The sequence below is a fragment of the Motacilla alba genome, chromosome 3 (assembly GCF_015832195.1).
Source record: "Motacilla alba alba isolate MOTALB_02 chromosome 3, Motacilla_alba_V1.0_pri, whole genome shotgun sequence".
Taxonomy (NCBI): Eukaryota; Metazoa; Chordata; class Aves; order Passeriformes; family Motacillidae; genus Motacilla; species Motacilla alba.
This window is the reverse complement of record NC_052018.1, coordinates 47,718,633-47,740,763: the sequence shown is the minus strand read 5'-3', so window position 1 is coordinate 47,740,763 and position 22,131 is coordinate 47,718,633. Positions and strand designations below refer to the sequence as shown.

At 39.4% G+C, this 22,131-nt stretch overlaps 1 protein-coding gene across 4 annotated transcripts in view; it reads left to right on the top strand.

Annotated features, from left to right (window-relative positions):
• The window catches only part of HS3ST5 (heparan sulfate-glucosamine 3-sulfotransferase 5), a 191,193-nt gene that overhangs the window by 157,551 nt on the left and 11,511 nt on the right, over nucleotides 1-22,131 (top strand). The window contains exon 1 of one of the 4 annotated variants that reach the window (XM_038130910.1): nucleotides 129-1,550. The exons of the other annotated variants lie outside the window; for them this stretch is intronic. The gene's annotated coding sequence lies outside the window, so the exon portion shown is untranslated. Of the gene's footprint in view, nucleotides 1-128; nucleotides 1,551-22,131 lie in introns of those variants that run through there. 4 annotated transcript variants of the gene reach the window in all.

Sequence of the window (22,131 nt, the reverse complement as noted above, 5' to 3'; positions counted from 1 at the left end):
GTGTAAAAATACTCAGAAAACCACTTGATGATTTTTTTTTGGTGTCACATCAGCCTTTATTCTCTGATTTCAGAAAGTATTATATGAAAAAACAGGACAGCTTATAGTAAAGAATCATATTGGAAATCAGTCTAAACATGGTATTGAGTCTGGTCTTTTGCAAATATTGGACCAAATACATTGTGCCAAATGTTTTACACCAATTAGCGACTTGTTCAAAGAGTTGTGCCATGCACAGAAATTATTTGCCTCCATGAATGATCATAAGGTGTTAAAAAAATCTAATACGTGAATCCTGGAAGTAAATCCTAGAATTGCATCCCCAAAAGAGAATTATCTTTTGCAGATTGCATGCCAAGCTTTTTCTGAGTTATTATCACAGATGGTGAAAAATTCCCATGGCCTTATACTCACGTTCTTTTTCATTCCAAATGGAGTCCTTTGTGAAATAGCAGTGTGATTGCATATGTTTGAACTCTGACTGTCCACTTAAGCGTATGCTGCACTTCAGTGGTGTAGTCTCTGAGAGGGTGTGCTAGGCTCTGTTACAGGAGGTTTAGGACAATTTATTTTCACCCCAAGGCCACTGAAACCCTGCCTAACATTATCTCTGCTAGACTGTACCGCTAAACTGGAACAGTCAGAGCTGAAACACAGTCTGTCATGCTGTTCTTAATCCAACAGAGATGCAAGACTCACAAAGGCAAGTCTGGTTTCTCTCTATCCTCTACACCCAGCCCCACATATCCATCCCTTCCCTCAGCTCTCCCCAGTGATTTTTCAGCTCCAGAGTTATGGATTTTCTCACAGATCTAGTGGAAAATGAGGTATGGTTGGCTCTGTGATCTCTTGGTCCTTGGGCTGATGGATGAACTCATCATCACTCCCTTCTGCCTGTGTCCCTATTCAATGGGGAAATGATAAAGGTGAGGTCCTCTATCCTGGTGAAAGATTATCAGTAGTAGTCTCAGTAATTAGGATGAGGTATTTAATTGACAGGAAAATCAGATGTAAGGTTATTCAAGTGACCTTTCCTCTTAGACCTCAGATTTTCTTGTGATTATATCAACTGCTATATTGTGCCTGTTTTTACTTGGTGTAGTAGGTATTCAGAATAAAGTTTGAAAGTACACAGTATCAGAGATCTACAAAAGAAATCAGGAGCTGCAAGTATTCTTACAGTGGATGTGAAATTTTATATCTGCTACAGGTTTGGGGATGAAGACACTGCTTACATTTTGCACCTAAGTAGCCAGTGAATTTTAGACAGGATGTAGGGGCAGCTGGTCAGCCTGACTGCAGCTTTTCTGGTGTTCCCACTGTTTGTCATCTGATAGGGACAGAGCTGACTTCCCAGCAGTCCTGCCCTCATCCTTCACCCTTCTGCCTCTCCATGGAGCTGGCTGCTCTGGCCGTGCACCGCCTACATTCGTAGCTTCTGAGTGACAGCCCATGACACCATACAGGGTAATTTCCCTCAGTTCCCACTGGTGGAGCAGTAGAGATCAGCTGGAGCATGCTTGTGGACTTGGCATTTAATGGGTTTTTTGGTGAGTAGTGATACAAGCCTTATGTATCTGGTACTGGTACGTGGAGTACGAACCGTAATGAAATGGATCCGTTCCACAAGAAATACAATTTTATGCTTCCTAATTGAGCAATTAATTTAGTTTTGCCTACTATTTTACAAATGTCAGGGGATAAAGTTGAGAACAAGTGGTTGCTGTATTTGAATTAGGAACTGAGGGTTAAAGAGTTATGCAAAATTGGTATACAGAATTGTATACTATCAATATATATTAATGTTTGGATGGATTTGAATAGAGAGTTAATTTTACTTTTTCACTTACTGATTTGATTTGAATACCCTCCCAACAGAATAAGAATACAGATTTAAAGCCTTGTCTTCTTTGACTGATCTCTGTGAGTGTCCTTGAATGTCCTTCTTTATTCTGACTATGATTGTACTCTTTTCCTCTGGAAAACATATATTTTTCCTGTAACTTTAAACTAGTAGGAGAAAAGTGTCAAGAAAACTTAGATGTTTAAATCAAAATTGGTTTGCTCATCTAAGACAACAGCTATTTCATACTGGTGTGGGCCAGCCTATGGAAATTCTGAAAAATTAATAACCAGAAAAATCTGTCTAAAATATTCTCAGTGTGTTTCATCCAAATGATACTAATTTATCCACTTAAAACAGTCTTGAATAAACTTTAGTTCAGTCATAGAAAAGGAACCAATGTTTTTGCTTAATAAAGTGATAGCAAACGTTCAATATGAGCATGTACTCATTTACTATACGTTATTTTAATATTACTTGTATCTGTGTGTGTAGAAAATGAGAAATCTAATCCAGACAAGCCCAGAGAAGATGAGATAGCATTTTGCTTGGTGTTGTATCAGTTCCACACTACTGAGGAATCCATTTTATTTAGGGAGAATACCCATGAAAGCAATGAAGGCAGTCAACAAGATGCTTTACACAAGCGGGAGGACTCTGATCATGCGTGTCTAAAATGTGCCGTAGAAAAGACATAATTGCCTGTTTTATGGCATGTTGGACTTCACACAGAGTCTGCTTCTAGCAAAGAACATTTCCAAGGAATCACATCCAATAAATGAATCCTCTAGGCTCTTGTTTTCAATGTTGTGTGCACTTCTTTGGTGTGAAAACTTCTGAGGAGGCTTCATGAGCTAAAAATTCTCTGAGGTGGTGTGCTGAGACTCTAGGAAGGAAAACTGATAATGTTGTACCTCCTGGGCATCTGTTTGTACTCCCTGTCATCTATATTCAAAAATCAATATGTGATGATGTGGTTTTAGAAGGCCCACTGTAAGCAAGTGGCTATTAAAATGGCATTAATAGTGCCTTAGGCAAATTGGCATTTGTTAAGCATATGGATAGTATTATTAGCATGATATATGACTGGGATCTGAGTAACGGTCATCTGTATATCTCAGGCAGAAGGGGCCAACTTCATGGGTCAGTTCTCTGGTGAAATATATAGAGAGTTAAATTGAAACTAAATTATTGCTGAAGCCAGTGCAATTTGGAGAAACGACTTGGTCCCTACACCTTCCATGTAACCCTGAGATTGAAGGAAAAGCTGCAGTTAGCTGAGAGGGCCTACTGAACAAAAGGTGATGAGGGTGCCTTCATCACGCAAATAAAAACATGTGACAGCACCACACCTGCACTGTGATGAAGTGCCCAATATGTGTGTGTCAGTGGCTCCACAGGCTGTGTTCTGTGTGTTTTGAAACTAAATCTTTCTTCCTCCTATTGACTTATTGCCCTCTGGTACATTGAGTTGGCTGCCTGAGACGCTTTCACTAAGTACAAAGTCAATTGACTGTAAGTAGTGATGAAGAAAATGTTGTGTGATTAATATTACAGTTCAAGCTCCTCTGATCAGTCACAGAAAGAGCAGTCAAATAAACTCAACTTCATTTCAGAGAATCACACACTGTTAATGGTGAAGAGTCTGTCTGGAGCCCAAAGGGGAAAAACAAGCCACTTGAGGCAAATCTCTGTTCTTTTACATAGAACAAACTGGTTGAGCAGTGTTAAAAGCTGCTTATTGATTTGTGCCCAGTCTGAAAGCCATGCAGTGATGTAAATGAAAATGTGTCAAGAGTCAATATTGATTTTATTTCTTTTTCTTCTTCTCTTTTTTTTTCAAGAAAGGCCGCTCCACTTGGGAAATGCTGTTAGCTATACCACTAGGTTTGTCAGTAAGTGAAGTAAGATTCTTTTCCACAAGACTACATATGTCCAGAAATCAAATTTACTTCTTTTACTGAGGGAATATGGACAGCATGCTGAGAGCAGCTATGTTCAAAAAACTTGGTTTTTTGAGAAAATTGTTAGGTGAAGAAGAAGAAATGACAGAGAAGAAATCAAATCTTAGAGAAGATAGATTTGCTCGGCTGAGCTTGCAGTCTAATACTTGCATAGTAGACCAATTTTTTTGTTTTTAAATCTTTGCTTGCAATAGATTTGTGTAGCAATATAAATCATATTCAGCAAGACCCAAGGACACGGAAAGGGTAGAAAGAGAATCCTGTTATCCCTAGAGGGGTGTGCACTCAGCAGGAGGAAACCTGGCAAGAGTTCCCTTTAAAAAGAGGACATTTGCAGATAGAAGACCGACAAGAGCTTCTCTTTCACGTGAAGACTAGCAGAAGAGAAATGGGTGATCCCTGAAGGGTAATCCAAATACATTATTTGTTGACTTCACACCCTGCTTAGTGAAGGATATACAAAGCAGTTTAAGAAAACACAGCCAGCAGTTGCCTATATTTTCTCTCCAGAAGAATCAGATGCAAACTGTAATGACTGCTGTGCTCAAAATCAATGCTACAACTTTTTCTATTAGATTATAAACTGTAACCAGGCTCTTGTAACTAAAATTTCTACTTTGTTAACTCTTAACAAGTAATAGTCTTCCAGGCCTTTGACAAAAGCTCCTTCTCTGTAACCAAAATAATCTTTTTTCAATCTGTGCCGCAGAATCTGGCAACCAATTTCTTACACCTCAATTAGAGGTGACAAGAGGATGTGGCAGACAGCCCATTGCAGCTCTGATCTTCTCAGAATGAACAGCTATCCACAAGGGAGGGTCATATTTAGTGAGGAGTAAGGTTTGTGAGGTGTTTTTTACATTATTGGCATTTCTAAGGGTTTTGGATACTTCCACAGCTCCTAGATTTTCTTCCTGGGCAGAGGAAACATGCTCCATTTATGGCAGTGGCTCTTTTCATTCATCCATCTCTGCTTGCCTCTCTCCATGAAAGAGAAACATTTCTCCTGTCTCTATATCTACCCACAAGAAATCATTACCTCAACTATAGTCTTTCTGGGGTGACAAAAAAACCTACATATAACTAAAAATAAATAAACAGAGAAATTAAATTCTAACTTGGAGAGGAAAGTAGATTAAGTAGCACAGGGGCAAAATGGCAGTCTTCCAGCTACTGGCAGAAAAAGGTGCTCCAAACTAACTGGTGGCAAATCAAAAGCACAACTCCAAACATATTAAGTGTGTGGAAATACTCCTATCAATTTCATGTTGCTAAGGTTCAGCTGATTAAAATAGAAGTTCATTTTTAAGCTCCAGCAAATTGAATTTGGACTTCTATTAAAGGCTGCAACTGTTATAAATGTTATAAATGGATGCCTGGGCTGATGAACAGAAAGTTGTTCAGTGGAGACGTACACATGGCTCACACTTTATTTTTCATCAACTCAGACAGGTTTTTGATCCCTTTATTTGCTTTTTTTTTTTAACATTTTGTTACCAAGCGGAATGATAACTATAATGTGGTAATTTTTTGGTTATCTTTTGAACACAAGGGTAATAACATCTTCTGTATAAACTAAATATAATTTGTCACAAATCTGGAAAGTAAGGCAATACTGATGTTGTTCATCTATTCTGCCTGCTTTGTCAGGCAGCTTGCTTTCAATTTTGTGTTATAACCATTCAGATTTATTATTATTAAAATTCAGGCAGAGGGAGACAGAAGAAGATATAAAACTATTCCACTGCTCTGCTGTGTTCTGTACATAATGTGCAGAGATAGTCACTCAGTGGAATTCCATAACAGAAGAAACTAACAAGAAATATGAAAGGCAAAAGACTCACAAAATGGATGTATTTTATCAATCTGTTTTAAAAATGCATGAATGGGAGTGATCTGGCGTTAACTACTTTCCAAACATTTTACTTGTCTTACAATAATGTTCTCTGTGAAAATGTTTTTATTTTGTCAACACCACAATTTCCAGTGCTGTCTCACTTTTCTATTCTGGGAACAACAACTGAATACGAGTGTCTTCAGCCAACTTTGGAAACACCTACTTCTTCTGTACATCTTAAGAATTAAACAGGAGAGGGGCTGTATGTTAGACCTTCTTAGGTGCTCTGGCATTTGGAAGATGGGTACTGACAAGCTGAGGATTTAGCTATCATCTCCCAACTCCCAACTCCCTGCTGTGGTGTTCCATCTTGGAATTGTGCAGGAACCACCAGAACTAATAAGGAACTAAATGAATGGGAAAGAAGCATCTGCCTCTGGTCAGACAAACGTTTTCTTTCTCTTGACATCCTTGACTGCAAACCCTGCTTTACAGATTGGTGCCAAGTCTTCTTTCTGTATTTTATGAATCAAACACAAAGTTATTTCACATTTTTCCTTGATATTTCTTTCATTCATCCAGTGTGAATAGAGGCTTGTGATTAATTATTTGTTCTGGAGCAAGGACTTGAATCTTGATAGCCTAGCTGAGTGACCTACTTGTTGGCGGTAATTAACCACGGCCTTAGACATGTTCTGAAGGCACTTCTCTGAACCAGCATGACTAGAAAAATGGGTAGAGAGTTGTCTTGTTTGAGAAGTCAGCTTTAGGAACTGGGGATATTTGGTTTGTGCTAGGACTCTCCTGAGGTGCCACCACTTTTCTTTAAGCCTACCCAAAGACAAGCACTGTCACAGTTCTGGCGTCTCCTCCAACTCATGGAAGAGAAGTCTAACACCAGTACAGTTTAAAAGCAACAGTTGTAGCTGATTTCTGCCTGAGCTTTCTGAGATGCTATTTGGCTTTTGGGGGTATTTGTCAAGACAGTGACCTGACCACATGATGACCTAACATCCACTCAGTGCCAGAAGCTGCCCCAATGCAGACACAAGCTGCAACAAACAAGGGAAGATCTCTTTTCCTGGGAGTCCTGCTGGTTCACCTAATCAGTCACCTGGAAGGTGAGGGCTTGCACGCTTCACCAGGCAGGGCAGAGGGAAGAACTCAGAGCAGTCACAGATTTAAATGGCAAGTAGTTTTTGAAGCGGAGAGCAGAAAACAGTCCTCTTTCCCAGCTGAGTGCCCTAATTGCTGCCCTATGGTCATGCTCTGTCCTGCTCTCTGGTCCAAGGAATCCTTAATTATTTAATGTAAAACAAAAGAGCTTTCTCAGGAGCTGCACAAAGTGCTCTGTCCATCTCTCTGTCTCTGGGTACTGGCATATGCATGTGCATACATAAAGACACCAGCACACAGATGAAGAGGTTGCAATTCCCTTGGGAGGTGAGATGTGTGAATTTGAATCCTCTTAGGCTGGAGGGCAAAGGAGGATTAATTTTGTTTTGTTCATAGTCTTATACTAGAGGAGGATTTCAATGGGGGTCTTGAAGGAGGGTTAGTAGACTGACCTTGGGAATGCTCTGTGTCTGGTAGTATTTTGTTAAATGCGAAATTGTTTAACAGGATAGAGGATGATAAGTAGGGGAAAAGAGGAAAATCAATTTATCTCAAAACTGTATTTGTTAAATTAATCATTTAAATGATCCCATCTAGGGGCTTTATAAGATGAATACTTTTATGCGTAAGCCACTTGTCTTTTTTACAGATTAAATGCTTTGAAGTCAGTATAATGATATGTTCCATTTCTCAGCACAGGACACAGAGGGTAGACACGATAATAGCTTATCTGTTTTTATTTTTGGATGAATCTTTTTGAAATATCTCCAATATGCAAAAAAAGATGAAATAATGTATGGATGAAATAGTAGCTGTCCATTTTCTCAGAGAAATCTCTGTGACAAACAATATAAATAAGCCTGTTGTTTAATATTTTCTTTGTTTCTTCAGGTGATACATTCAGGGGGGAATTCAGAGTGTAAAAGAAGAGTCTTTGCATGAATTTCAGAAAATAACATTGTATGTGAGTCACATAAAAAGAAAGAGAATTTTAAAAAAGAAAAATAATTAAAAGAAAAAAATTACTCATTTTCCTCTCTCCAACCCAACACTTTAACCTCCTTTAACACTTTCAAGGACTTGCTTCTGTCCTCTTGAATTCAACACAAACTCCTTAGTCATGTACCTGGAAGAGCAAAGAATCTGAATCCCATTGCTTTAGGAATGGGACAGAGCGGGGAGATGGAAAGGAAAGTCTTGTGTTTTGTTTAGAAGAAAAGGAGACAGATATATGGAAGCAAATATTTTGTGAATAGGAATATATCCATGATTCATTTGAAAGCCTTTAGAAATCTTGCCCTTCTTCCTTTTCCCTCTATCCACCCCATGAAATAATTCTGGTTTTGATCTCGTCCCTCTCCCTCTTTGTTCAGTGGCACAGAAGTATGTGATCCTGAAATATATCAATTGACATTTCCCTTCCTGCCTAACTCAGATCAGGAGAAGGAACTGTTTGAAAAGTAATGGTTATTAAATAGATTTTTTATGTAAGCTCAGTAGTTTTTGTGAGGGTTCGTGACAAAAGAATTTAACCTGCCTGATTATTTGGAAAAAAGAGCAAATAAATGTGGGCTGGAAACAAGTTAAAATGTGATTTCTAATTTATTGTAGTGCTTAGGAGCATATTTTAATTCAATTTGCCACACTCTCCATGATTACTGTAGACTTGTCAGTGAGAAAAACTCTTTGCAGTGAACTACTTGGATCCTTGCCCTTAAATAAAACAGGATTTTTATGTCTTCTAATCAAGGATATTGTTTACAGGGCAGATAACTGTTAAGTCTTCTTTCCATTATTGACTACATGATTTGTGTCCTTTTGCAACTGCATTTAGATGTGCTAAAACCTCTCTTGGCTGTTCCTCATCTTCTCAGTGCCTTGTTCTAGTATGTGATTGCAGCTCAGTTATAGCAGAAGAGCTGAGTATGGAGCTCAAGCTACTGGTCACCTGTGCCAAACAGCTGTGGCAGTTGTTTTTGCTGTTTGTTTTCTGCTCTGTTACAGAGCATCAAAACACGCTTAGGGAATAGTGTATTATTGGATACTGATATAAAGACTTCATCAGCCTAATGGAACAATTAACTCAACCATTCTGCTGCTCTTGATCTGCAGAATTTTGCTTTAAGATTAGAGTGATAAGGTGAAGATTAACACCTCTGGGTCAGTGGGGCTGATGAGACATGATTTATTAATCCTCAAAGAAAACCTTAATTGGACACTGGAGCACTCTCTTCTTCATTGTTAAACTCTGCCAATTCCCTGGACAGTCAGAGGAGATGGTGAGGATGATAGACTTACTGTAATTAGATGCACCAAAACTAAAGTAATGATTTTTTTCCCCTGGGAACACCATGTGTTATTTTATTCAAATAAATCAGTCCTGATATTTATGAACACCTGAGAAACATCCCCTACACATGGTCATTGACTACCCAAACGTAACTTATAGAAGGGAGCTGCAGAACAGGATTCATAAGAATCCTTTGATTTAGAGGAACTGTCTTAAATCCTGGCCTTCAGAGCACAGAGAATTTACTGTGCAAGCAGGTTAATGATCAGGTTGATTTATCCTTATTTTTTTACCAACCGTTACTCATCCTTTCATCATGTTCTTTCCATTAAGAGGCACTGATTTATAGGAGGAAGCACTCCTCTAAGGAGTTTGATAGGTTTCGAAACTAAGTCTCCGAAATACTTTTTTTTTTTAAACAAATGTCTTTTTTTGCAGGCTGTATAATAAATAGGTTCATTACAATGCAGCATGCAGCTAAAGACAGGAGAAAAGTCCACAGGCATACAATTCTAGCTGCTGTACCTCAGGCTCGGGAAATGGAGCTTTGTGACTTGAGGATTCATTAAGGCTCTTGGCGTAGTGCAACTCTGATGAAATAAGTTAGCAGTCTCATTAGGGGGTTGGAGCAATCATTTGGAAAAAAAGCCTCCTTTGCTGCATTTGTTTACTCTGTCACAGGAAGCATGTCCTCAGTCAACTGGGATAATCATTGTCAGCATTTTACATAGTTACAAAGCAAGCTAATAAGCCAGATTGTCGAATTATGTCAATCATGTCTAAACATCAACAAACAAATTGCTCTATGCAGATGGGAAATTTGTGAGAAAGCTTAAATATTCAGTTCAATGGGAACAGTGCACACTGCGAGTTCATGGTTTAAGACTAATATCTGGAAGAAAGTGACTTTCTGGAATGTGGCTCTGAAGCAAGATTTCTGTCTCTATGAAATTGTTTGGTGAGGCTTTTGACATTTAGGGCATTGACTGAGGAGACACTTGTATCATTAAGCATTGCATCCTGCTTTTCCTACCCTGACACTGCAGACACCGCATTATCACAGTGGTATATTAGTTGTCTCCCCCTTGCCTCTGCTGAAGTCCTCAGGTTCTATTGCAGCTTCACACCCAGACTGACTTCCAAAGGCTCTAGCCAAAGAGATGAGAGTTGAGAAGTCAGAATTTTTTTCTGCTATAAAAAGAAGAAAATTTTATGTATTCCTATTCATCCCCCTTGGGGTTTTGAGTCAACTGTTAGCCCAGCAGTCCTGATGTCAGCTTTCTGAGTGACAAGTGCTTTTGGCACTTGTCATCTTTGCACCAGACACCACCCTAGGGGGAAAGGGCCCTGTTTGTGGCTGGTAGTTGCTGAATGCTTGTGTGAATTCACCCCTGTCCAGGGTGATACCTAAGGGACAAAAGAATGAAGAGTTTAAAAATGCTATAAAGCTTTCAGAATGCTTAAATAGACTGAAGTGAAGATTGCACAAAAAAAAAGTAAGATAAAAAGATGTTAATCTGTAGAAAGAGCAAAAGATCTATTAAATTAATCAATAGGTCTTTTACAGTGGCAAATATGATTTAGTTAAAGAAAACAGAGAGAATGAAAGAAGAATATAATGAGTTTTTCACTTCTCCTACAAGCAAAGGTTGAGAAGAGCTGTTGTTGACTGACAGGTATGTTCTTCAGAGAGGAAAATCACATTCTGGAGGGTGAGTTTCGGAGCTGCACTGAAGTTAGAGAATGTCTGCACTGTAGTCTCCCTCAGGAGCATGGGCTTCAACTCACAGTGTTCACCTGATTAGGAACAGTGGAACATAACACACCAAAGCCAGTTTCTGTCCTTCCTCCTATTTAGAAGGAAGCAGCAAGAATGAGATATACATTGATTCTCCAGCAACTCTAACTGTGCTTTGGCAACATGAAGAATAATGATAAGAAAATAAAATGTACATTGTAGACAGAGACATCTGTCCAGGGTCCCAGGTAATGTGACCTCTCCATTATTGTACATACTATTCTTTCCATTAGCTAAGTTCCAAAGGGTTTGATATTGGATCTGCCCAAGACATATATCTGACTTTTCAGTCTCAGTGAAATGTAGATTTGTTTGTTTGGGGCTTCTTTACTAATGTTATGTGTCTTTAACCAAAACCTTTGTGTTCTGATACTGAACCCCATAATTTTTATGGTTATTCCATAGTGGTGAATCATTGGCTCAATATTGACCTGTTTTTCCAAAGGCTTACTCAGTGACAGGTTTGCCTGCATTGCTGGTGTATGTCATATGGTATTGACTTCCTCTGATCCATGGTCGTTATCATTTGGGATTCATTCCTTCATCCTTCATAATACGGAGCGCTCAGTCCACATTATATTCTTTCCTTACTAACCTTTCCGAAATACAGTCATAATCTACCCAGAGTCCAGGAATTTGGGGACTTAGATTTTTCTAATAGCTTTCCCCTATAGCATCAAAGATTTAATTCCAATATCATTAGTTATACTGTTGTAACTTCCCAAGACTGTCAGTGTCACAGTCTGGATCAAGGTGCTCCATAGAACACCCCTCTTTCTAATTCTGAATGTTCATGGCCAATTGCAGGTAACTGCTATTCAACAACTATTCCCTGAAAGCTGGGCGAGAGGAAAGCCAGAAACACTAAATTAAACTGTTAATATAACACACAGAAGGGATGGGGGTGAACCAACTCAACTGTATCGTGCTCCATTTGGCTGGAGTGCTGATGTTATTGGTTTAAAATTTGACCAATCCTCTCGGCTCTTTAGCACCCATAAATGTTATGTTGGAGCCTGATTCTCAAAGAGAGGGAACCAGGGAAAACTTAATCTGCCATCATGAAGAGAGGTGATGATATTTTCTTTTCTCGGTGTGAAGCAGCCTTGGCTGAGCAGGAATTTAGGAGGCCCATGGGGTCTCTATGTGCTAGCAGGCACAGAGGTTCATTTTAACTTCATCTGGCCTTTTGGGAGAAAATAAACACATAGAGCATTTTTCTTTCCACATAGCTTCATAATAAACTTCCAGAGGAATGTGGCTTGACAAATCTCACTGTAAAATTTTAATTAAAATAGATCTTCCATTTAAAAAGTCAATTCCACTTTAAAAAAAAGGAAACCTTCTCAGTTCCACTTGAATCTCAGCCCCCTAAAAAGACAAGCATCAGTAAGCTGTTGAATCTTGTGAAGAAAACACACACAACCCAACTGATTGATTTTAAAATGCAATCAATTAGAAATCACAGCTGACTTTTTTGATTGGAACTTAATTTGGTCTGGAATGGGTTTGTGTCCTTGCCTACTATTAATTAGCAGTAATAATAGTATTGTTCTTCTATGGGAATTTGAAACAGATCTGCCTTCCTATAAGGCAGATGGTTGGTACAGCTCAAAGCACTCTGAGTCACAGCAGAGGTCTCAGCTCCATTACTCCTGTTAGCTGGCAAGGGAAGGCTTTGGTGGAAGAAAATGGTTGTCCTGAACAAAGGAGGTTGTCAGTGGAACGAGTTTATCTTTTCAAAGTTGCAACCTGAGAGACATTTACAAGCAGGAGAGGTTGCAACATTCTCACAGCATTGCAGCTCTCAAGTCTTGGGACACTGGAGCACTGCAGGGAAATGTGTAGGAATGCAGCAAGATAGTGGCTAGAGCCTGCTGTAGAATTCCAGGTGTTAAACTGGTGTGAAATATCTGATCCACATTTCTGTCTAAAGCATTAATCCAGACCTTTCTTGGCCAAAAGCAAACTCAATTGCATTATCTTCTGTTTGTTCAAGGGATAAGCCCAGCAGCTGTTCTTGTTGTGTAACATTTATATCTTTACAGAGGCTGCAATAACAGATACAACATTTGCAGAGGCTCTGTGTGCCAGGGCTGGCCCCTTCAGTGACCTTGGAAGGAGCAGGATGCTCAGCCCTGTGCAGAGCCATCTCTCACTGGCTGGAGACAACTGGAGTGATGGCTTAATTTTTCTTTCTTTTACATTTACGCTGCAGACTAAATGCTTGTCACTTTTCAGTATTTCAATAATATTCAGCTACAGACTTAATTTCAAAGGTGTTTGATATTTTGATATTTTCATAGATGGACAGAAACTGTTAGCATTCCTAGAGTTTTGTTGGTTTTTTTTTGCCTGGTACATCAAAGGGTTTGTACATCTGTTTTTTCCAACAGACCTTGCTAGAGCTGTGAGTATTTAGGAAAAGGAGTGTGAATGTACATGGAGTGCTGGTATCATTTTAGTCAGCCCTGCTCTTCACATTGTGAATAGCAGTGTGAATAAAGCCTGAAGCTGGGCACTGTGTAAACTGATGTGGAATGGCACCTTTTGGGGTAAGTTAGGCAGAATGAGGCTTAGTGCCAGTTTTATGTAGTACTAGCCTAAAATTCCATGCAGAAATCCATGACCTGCAGATATAAATAGCACAGGGAGCCCCTAGGGATCTCAAGGTGGGCAGGTGCAGGGAGGTGGGAGATGCCCTCTCCCTGGATCTTACCAGCTGTGTGGTTTGTCCCTGGTGGCCCAGGAGCGTCGGTGGATTGGGCAGGAATCTCACATCTTCTCCAAAGGACAGGCTTTCTATCAGCAGGAAACTGGGGAGAAACAGAGAGCTGCCGGGAGCTGTCACGCCGTAGCAGGGAATCAGCAGGACACCTGTACTTGCCTGAATGCCTTGCTCCAGGAGTCACAGCAAGACTGTGGGAATGGTTCCTCTGATATCGGGTAGTTTGATAAATCTGCTGTTGCTGATACTATTTGGCTTGTTTTCTGCAGGTTTAGCTGGTGAGGGTACTGAAACAGCACCTGTCAGAGACAAAAAAAAAATATATATACGTCCACAAACACAAAGAGGAATGACAAAATAGAAAACAAAGTTCTCTGCATATGTTAGTCTTCAACTCCATGGCACTTTTTTTTACGTACTACATACATGTGCTTTATAAAACAGAATTTAGTGACTTCCTTCTTTCACCTAACACAACACAAAGACATCTACAAACACAGTCTGTTAGGCAACTATTAAATAGACAGCATTAGGACCATTAACTTGGAGGTAAGAGGTGCTTTATCTCATTGTGCACTCTCCAGAAGTCTGGTTCTGTTGATATCAACAACATGGACACTGACATCATCACACCTGCTTGAATTCTTAGTTGTGATCTGCACCACAGAACTACTAAATACATTCAATTTAATCAAACACAGAAGAGTAAAAGTGCCTGCCATTCTCAGGAATGAGAATTGCTCAAGACAGTAAAACAGGACATTAGTATATTAATGTACACAAACCCCACAAATATAGTTAGAAACAAGTTAAGTGGTTAGTTAGCAGCAAGAATGTTCATAGAGTCATGAGAGAAGAATCTTCAAAGACTGAAGGATTAAAGTGCACCTGCAGAGAGGACAGAAATTTGAAAGACATCAGTTAATTAATCCATAGCTGACATTAGCAAAAGAGTTAGGTAATGCTGTAATACTGTTTCCTTTTTCTAGGCTGTGATCTTGTATTTGCAGAAAATGGGGCCTGTTGCAGAGATGCCAGGAGGCAGATTGTTCGCCTGAGTGGCTGTCAGTGCAGGGGAAGGAGTTGTGGCACTGCCATCCATCCTCCATCCTGACAGGGGCCCCAGGTGGGGATGTGCCACTGCCCTGAAGCACGGGCAGCTCCATCAGTGTCTCCCAGCCAGCTGTTCAGTGTGGTTACCTCCTCACAGACTGGGACTATTGACCAGGTATCACCAGGTCCTCTTTTCAGAAGGTGAACCACAGCTGGACAGAAATTACCACAAGCCTACTCTCCCTAGAACATGCCCCTTTTGTGCAAGAGGGCTTCAGTCAAGGAGCCCTGAGGAGGGGCTGGAAAGGGATGCACAGCAGTGGAGCTTTCCAGCAGAAGTAAAATTATTTTAGACTGGTGTAATTATGTCTGCTCTTGTATCAAATAGTGAGGACAAAGTTTTCCACCAGGATAAGCTATGATCTGGCTCCAGTGCATTATCACATTCTTTTACCTGTAAAGCTACCTATATAAATTGCAAAATGGGAATTTTGCTGGTAGCCTGCTACCTGGTAATTATATCAGCAGAGCAGGGTGAGAGATGGCAGGAAAGACTGTAGGTGAGTTATGGGAATAACAAAGGAGGAAATCAATCATAACAAATATTTGCTTGAGAACATATTGTACATTTGGGTGTGAAAAAGGACTTGTCTCTGTTTCATACATGGTAAGGGGAAGTAATTGAGAAGGTGTTCCATTTAGATGTTATTACAGCTGGGAAGTTATGAGACAGCCTCAAAAATTAACTTGAAGGTAACAGACTTATAATATATAAAATGAGATCCTTCTCTGAATTTAACTAGCAAAGCACATAATTCACTGAGCTCTAATGGTGTTAAAGAATTTGTTTCCTATTCCTTCTTCCATGAGAGAAAGAAAGAGAGATAGAGACAGAGAAGAACATAGAAATATTTCTTCAATTAGCTTTATTTATCCTCTTGGGAAATGGCAGGATGAAAACAGTAATGAGGATTCAAGGTCAAAAAGAATTCTGTCCACATCTCAGTCCTTCTCACATCATTTTAAAGAATGAGAGCTGAATAGAGGAAGAATGAACTGTTTTCTTTTAAGTTTATTCATTGCAAATGCAAAATGAATATCATTCTGCAGATATGGTGTCAGAGGACAACGCAAGCTAACAAAATAATGGTAGTCCAAATAAATAATTTATGCACCATATCAAAAACTGAATAACATAAAGACATAGAGAACACATTTGAAAATTTGGAAATTGCTCAAAGCTTTTCCTCCAGTATCTCCCAAGAGGACAAGCATGGAGGACTAATACACTGTGACTGTGTATAATTCATAAACTTTCCCTCATTTTTTGATTTTCAGTAGTTACAGTTTATAGCTAACAAAGGAACAGAGTGGAAAAATCCTGGTGAGAGTTGAGAGGAGAACATAAACCAGCTGATTCCTCCACTTAGTCTATTCATAAAGGGCATCTGTTCTCATCCCAAACTGCACATATATTTGCCATTAAACTTAGTACATTGAGAACAGAAAAAGGCCTTCTACTCACATCCTTATGTCTACTTTATATTTATATTTTTATGACAGCTATTGCAATGTGAGATTATAACACAAAAATCCATTTCCAGGTGATTTGTTTTAAAATTATTCTGTTGTGGCTGTTGGTTAATGTTCAGACTGGATTTCTTAGGGATTCATTCAATGACAGCAGAGCAAACTCAGAGCAAACCAGTCAATGCTATCAGAAGGCAGTGGGGTGTTTCTGGATGAATTACACAGAATGAAAGCTTCCCTAGCCACAGCCACATTGGAAAGATGTTTCTAAGTTAAAGAAATCTAAAAGTTACATTCGGATAAGATTTGGAAATTATTTTGATGGTCACAGCCATGTGAACTCACATTCAGAAGAGATATGGTGGGCAAAAGGGTTGTTTTCAGCTCTGCATGTCAGCAATTTGTAACAGATTTTATGGCACAGCACAATTCAGTTGCACAACCAATATTGCTTTCTATAAGATTCCTTGGAGTTTTAATTTTTTAACCAAAAACAGAAGATAGTGTCCTGTGGCTTCCTGAGGGAAACCCTCTGCTTCCTACTCCGAGTACACAAGCAGATCTCATCACATTTCTCAGCTACATGACAAGTTTCAAGCTGCTGGGAGGCTGAGAGGGCCCCCAGCCTCTGCTGCCATATGTCAGAGCAAGCAATGTCTGCCCTGAGCCATCACAGCAGACGCTGGTGGAGCACTAGAGCAAGAACTTCCACACGGCTTCCCACCGTCGCCAAACATGTAAAGAAACGTAAAGAAACCACACGGCACCCCCAGGGCACCTCTGCAGACCTCTTGTTCTGGGGCTGGGCAAATGAGAAAGAAGGTCACTGCTGCCAGCAAGCTGCAGAAGTGACTGAGGGGCAGCTGCCCTTTGGTGATCCCCTGTGCTCTGAGCCCAACAAAAGGGATTCATTCTCCCTGCCTGTCCTGCCTGTCCTGCCTGCCTCTGAGAGCCTGTTGAGTGTTATGTGAATGTTGTTTACTTCATTAATTTCCTCCTGCCATCAATTGATGAATAAATTATTCATAAGTAAATTTATAAATTATTCCACCAGTTCTATTGATGATTGAATAATATTGACCATATAAATTATTCACTCTTCTTTTCCCCCACCAAATGACAAATAAATTATTTGTGAGTATTGTTTTCTTCATTATTAGATCAACTCTTCCATCTGTTGAGACATTCATAAGATGTCACTCACTCTGATAGCTGTACAATTTGTAAGCAGGACCCTTTAAGAACTATGCTTTCATGGACAAACAGAACTAATTTAACTTTATTGTATACTAATATGGCTGTTTCTTTATATATAAGGTCCTTTCTTTATTTATAAGTTCCAGTTTCCTTAAATATAAGGTCCTTTTGAGCATGAGGAAGTGTTTTGTATGTTTCACAGCCAAGTAGACAACATGCTGAGATATTCTGGGGTTAATTCTCACCCAACAGAGAAATTTTTGAATTGTGCAGTACCGTAATTTTATAGTTGTTACAATTTGTACTGTAATTTTACAGTTTTCCATATTTGGACTTAATAGTCAGGGTTGAGGCTCCAGCCTTCCCTTGATCCTGAGAGGTATCAGGTTGTAGGTTCTGTAAAGGAGCATCAGGAGCAAAGCCAAACCAAAGATACTTTGACTAATTGCCATTACAAATGTGAACTGCATAGGCCAGTTATTTCAAGTTCCTGGAAAAACTACTTCCTGGAAAAACTGAGTTTTCCATCTAGTTAGATCCATGCCTTCTGTCTCTTTCACCAGTAACTATGTGGCAAACAAGTGTCAGCCTCTTCTAGTGGCAGCATTTCTAGCATATTTTACCATGCAAGCAAAATATGTCTATATCCAAAAATACGAACAGTCCATGTGGTTGTGATGGGTCAGGGAAAAAAAAGCAAAATCAGTTTTAAAAAATGCATCTCTAGGAAAGTGGTACTAAGCCACAAGCACCCACAAAGAAAGGATTGTGTCCTCTCTATTCCAATTAAGCCCAAGTTAAATTAAGTTCATCAAGACAATCAAGCTGCATTAACATGAAATCAGTATAAGGATCATGAACAGTACACTGAAAAGTATTCTCTAAGAAGATGCTCAGAAAGAGACAGAGAGAGGAGGCATCTCATGCCAGCAGAGCACACACCTCTCAGCTGACATTTGCTTGAGTCTGAAACCTATCAGTAAAGTATGTGCAAAGACATTTCAGTTGACTTTTTATGTTCCTTTTTAGAATTTAAACCATGAAGCAGGCATGTTTGCCAGTCTGAGTACATGTAAGAGAGTGAACAGAGACCAAAGCTACAGCTCAGGCTGCCCAAGGGGAGGAAAATGAATGAATGGGCTGTGCCAGAACAAGAGGACTGCCTAGTGACCAGGGAGCTCATTTATGGGACCAGGGAGCTCATTTATGGGGAGTTTTGGGCATCTTTGCACTGGGCATCTTTGTAACACCATAACACTGTAAAAGCTGTGTCTTCTTGTTTCCCCTTTCTTTTCCACCCAAATGATCTGTGATCTGTCACTCAGGTCAGTACAGCAATGTAAGGTTGACCCTTAGAACACATGCACAGCAGAAAATCCCAGCTCTTTCATTTTCAGAGAAATCTGTTACTAGGTCTGCCTCTCGAACTGGAACACACTAACAAGTTCTAATCTAAACTGTCATTAATGTTTTCACTTAGATTTCCACATTAAAATTGGCAGCACTTCTGAGGGAAGTGTTGTGGTCAGGACTTACAGGGGAAGCACTGAGACTTTGCATTCTGAAAAATAGCAATCTCCGGGGTCAAGTTTTTAAATTCTGTTTGTCCCTGTCCTCCCAGCAGAAGCCCCATGGAATATCCAGACACAGAAATAGACAGAAAGGTAAGACAGAGAAAATGGGAAGGTGGTAAAAGTGTGCCTAGACAAAAGTGGTGTATTCAGGGAGCTGGTATGGAAGAATGCCCTTTGCAGGTCTGTTCAGAATGGATATGAATGAAGCACAGTTACATTGCTCAAGGGCAGAGAAAAGACCACCGCAGTAGTTGGGATAAAATGGTGAAGGGAGCACACAGAAAAAACTTAGACTTATATAGGTGGGTAATGGACTGAATCTTTGGGACAATTATGACAAAGAAGTTATGAAATTTAGCCTGCATGTGAGATTACAGAGAGCAATCTGAGCTGATCATGTTTCAGATTAAGGGTCTGAGCAAATGACAGAGATGCTACTGATCAGAACAAATGTAGGTGCTCCATATTAGACAGTGTGATGTCTATTCATCAGCAATAGGATAGTTCAGAATATGAGTTTGAATAGGAGAAAAGAGATGAGTAAGTGTACTATATAAAGATACGAACTGCACAGAGGCATGGGGAGTACTCTCATGCGATGATATTTTTTTTCTCACTGGGGCTAAAAGCCAGGAGCAAAAATCTCCTGAGATGGATTTACTGAAATGCAGTGCACTGTCAAAATATATTTGCAGCTCAGTTAAGTTTTTGCTGTTAGTTTTACCATCAGTGCTTTTGACTGCTAGTAATGTTCCGATTTTAATTCAGTTTTGCTGCTTTTCTGAAGGGAAGTCACCACAAAACAGAGCTGCAAAAAGCTGCAGAAGGCCACATAGATTTTGCCTTATATCTAAGAGAAATTTATTTAAATTATCTGCCAGTTTCACACAGCCTTTCATATGTCTTATTTCAGATGTGATATTATTTAGGAAAGGGTAATTTTTCCAAGAAGAAAAAAAAGGAGCAATAGTCTGTGGACATAATTCTAAGTAATGGAAAAGAACATTTCACAATTACTAGTATGTGACAAAAGGTAATTTGATTTCACATGAAATTATATTAAGCAATAACTCCCTGCCTTATCCTGCTCAATGCAGTGAAACTGTTCATGATGAGGACTGGACCCTAAATGAAGGATAAAACAAGAAAGCTCTGGATATCTACCTGCTTACCTTTTTCTCAGAAGACTCATAATCTTCTTCTCTAAGTCTTTCCCAGAGCTGAAAAGCAAACTGCTTATTCCTAACATGACACTACTGTTGGCCTCCCTTTATGATTTCTCTTGTAACTTTTGCAGTCGTTGCTTCTCTCTTCCATGTCATTTAACTTTTTCCTCAATTTCCTTTTTCCTGTATTATTGTTATTTTTGGTTACAGTTGTTTTAGTGCCATCTTGAAGAAACAAGGCTGGTATTGTCTTTTAAAGACAGTGAAATTATTATCTATTATAATCTCTATATAACCATAACTGCATTTCCACAGGTTTTCTACCTTTATGTCATCAGCTCCACCATTCTTGAGAAATGGAGCAGACAAGGAAGGTGATCATTTCAGGAAGGTGATCATTTCAGAAGAAAAGGAGGGCAATAGCTGGCAAAGTACCATTAATCTGAAGAAAAGGGCCAACCCTATCAGATTAATCTCATGCTCTGTGAGGAGCAGTATTAGGTAATATACTCAGGATGCTGGCAAGGAGACAAGCATCTGTATTTTGGACTAATGAAGTCCTATTAAGATCTATGTGCTTGGAAATGTTCCTGGAGCACTGTAGCTAAGCGTGGATCATGGCAACCCAGCCATCATTCAGCAGAACACGGCCACCCGCCTCGCCAGCTCGGATGCAATACGGCAGCTTTCCTAAGCAGATGTGCCTGAGACCTCAAGGGCATCAAAGCGCCTGAGATTCCTAACTGCTCTGACAATCTGGCAGCAGATCTGTTTGGCACAGGGCACCACAAAGTCAATAGCAAGCTTTTGAGTTGTTTCTCTCTTCCCAACACCATATTGCTCAATGTCTTTCAGTGAGATGCAAAAGAAAAAAAAAAAAGGGAAGGGTCAGGCTGAGAAAGAAATGTGATAAAGAGCCAGTTATGGCCTTCTGTACTGTTGTCATTTGACACAGCAGCTTCCTAGAGATAGCACAATTATGGGTAGATGAGTCTTCAATGTGTCTGGAGTGAAATGTCCTGTGGGCAGTGGACTAAATAGTCATTACCACTCTATAGACCCGAGAGAACACAGATATCTGGCTGTTCATCCAAGCCAGCCCCGATGGGGGATTATGAGTTACAAACACTCTTTGAGCACTGATAGTGTGCTGACTTCTAAAAAATGAACATGTTTTCTTATGTAGTATCCACATACAGATGCTGATTTTGTGGGTGGTCTCAAAGTCCAGCAGCTTTTCTGGAGAAAGGCTTTCACCACTTCTTTACACAAAGAACTGGCTTCAAGGGCAGCTTAAAGACAGTCCTAAATCTCAAAATTTACAATAGCTGACAAAAAAAAAAAGGGCATTTTTAGGTTATTGTCACAGCTGTGGCATAGCAGTATAGGAAATCTTTATGTTGGAGTTTATCTGCATTATTTATTGTTTTCCATCAGCTTTGCTGACATTTTCTTCTCCACTCTTTCAGTCAATATGAGTCAAGAGGAGAAAAGGACAGGTCTAGTACACAGGGACATTTATACAAATCAGTGAACTTCTTCCATGTTATATTTCCTTCTTTTCTTTATTTGAAACCTGAGTCAAGCAAGTGTGCATTAATCTTACTTCATCCCATCTTAGTCTTATGCTATAGAGAAAAAAAATTAAAACTATAATTATTCATGAGAATTAAATTTCTTTTTTATATTAAAATATGAACCATTAAGGAAAATATTTTTTTTAAAAATCCAAGTTCCATTTCTGCAGGGTCAGCACTTTACCATTCCCTAAAATATATGGTATTTTCAATTCTTTCAGTTCCCATTATCCATTTCATTTTACTGTGTCAAAAAAGGGAAGCATTTTGTCTCTTCTTAGACCATTCAATGCTATTAGGAATGAAAAATCCTTTCTCTAATGAAAAATCATGTTCTGCTTTATCATGATCATTCTAGTTCTTTAATACTGTTCAGCTGGTGCAATAGTTCTGTTGCAATTAAGGAAGCCACAGAAGCACAGGCTACTGGGGAAAAAGCAAGCAGCACTCAATCTTTG